Source organism: Rhinoraja longicauda, chromosome 25, assembly GCF_053455715.1.
Source record: "Rhinoraja longicauda isolate Sanriku21f chromosome 25, sRhiLon1.1, whole genome shotgun sequence".
In the NCBI taxonomy this organism is placed as follows: domain Eukaryota; kingdom Metazoa; phylum Chordata; class Chondrichthyes; order Rajiformes; family Arhynchobatidae; genus Rhinoraja; species Rhinoraja longicauda.
The window spans coordinates 9677719-9679150 of NC_135977.1; the positions used below are offsets into that span (position 1 = coordinate 9677719).

Here is a 1432-nt window from a genome sequence, read left to right on the forward strand (position 1 = left end):
GCCCACGCAGGTCACGGGGAGAACATACAAACTCGGTACAGACAGCCCCCATGGTCGGGATCGAACCCGGGTCTCCGGCGCTGCAAGTGCTGGAAAGCAGCAACTCTACCGCTGCGCCACCGCGTCGCCCTGGTTTCCACCAGGTTTCTCCCCACACCTCCACTGCCTGTCCTGTTCAGAGTCGACTATTTGTGAGCTTCAGTTAGCAAATTGTTTGTCTCGCATCGAAGTGATGATGGGGTGGGGGAGCTGGTGGTGCAGAGCAGGCAAAGACCAACTCTGAACAAGGGTCTCTGGCTGTCCACGTTCTCCACAGCTGGAGTAACTCAGCTGCTCAGGCAGCATCTCCGGAGAAAAGGAATAGGTGACGTTTCAGGTCGAGACCCTTCCTCAGAGTTCTCTAGGCATGTTGCTTGACCCAGTTGACCCATGCTGAGTTACTCCAGCACTTTGTGTCTTAACCAGCATCTTCGCAGTTTCTTGTTTCTACCAGCTCAGTCCCCTACAGCATGAGTGCAAAGAACCCCAACCAGTTTTCCTTACCCTTGATCAGGGGTCACAGTTATAGAACATATTCAATCTCTAGCCTATTCTCAGAGAGATGAGGAAAAACCTTTTCACCCAGGATAGTGTGAATCTGTGAATTTCTATGGCCACAGAAGACAGTGGACGCCAATTCACTGGATGTTTACAAGAGGAGTTAGATAGCTAGGCTCACACCCCCACCCCCCCCCCCCCCCCGGAATCAAGGGATATGGGAGAAAGCAGGAACGGGGTACTGATTTAGGATGATCAACCATGATCATATTGATTGGTGGTGCTGGCTTGAAGGGCCGAATGGCCTACTCCTGCACCTATTTCTAAGTTTTTATGTTTCTATGATCCCAGAGTCCGACTGCACCAGTTCTGCCTGGGATTCAGCTCCTGAACCAGACATAACTTGCGAATACTTAATTGAATTGAATTGAATTTAATAAATTTTATTAGCCAAATATGTATACATACAAGGAATTTGCCTTGGTGCTTTGCTAGCAAGTAACAACACGATGTACAGTAGACAATTAAAAATAAAACATTATAATTTAAACATGCGCCCGGATAGCTCAGTAGGTAGAGCGTCAGACTGTTAATCTGAGGACCCAGGGTTCAAGTCCCTGTTCGGGCGGTTACTTTGGGGTGGTGCAGCGGTATGAGTTGCTGCCTTACAGCGCCAGAGACCCGGGTTCGATTTGGACTACGGGTGCTATCTACATGGAGTTTGTACGTTCTCCCCGAGACCTGCCTGGGTTTTCTCCGGGATCTCTGGTTTCCTCCCGATGTAGGTTAATTGGCTTCAGTACAAATGGTTGAAAAAAAGGCCCTGCAGCAGCCTGGGGCTCGCCTGGATCGGGCACCGCTCATGGTACCAAGAGCGTGGACTGGACTGTGAAAA

General features: G+C 49.9%; 1 non-coding gene across 1 annotated transcript; it reads left to right on the forward strand.

The window, feature by feature from the left end:
- The first annotated feature begins 1092 nt into the window (after positions 1–1092).
- Positions 1093–1165, forward strand: trnan-guu (transfer RNA asparagine (anticodon GUU)). The gene has a single exon. It is a non-coding gene; the product is annotated as a tRNA-Asn (tRNA).
- The last annotated feature ends 267 nt before the right edge of the window (positions 1166–1432 follow it).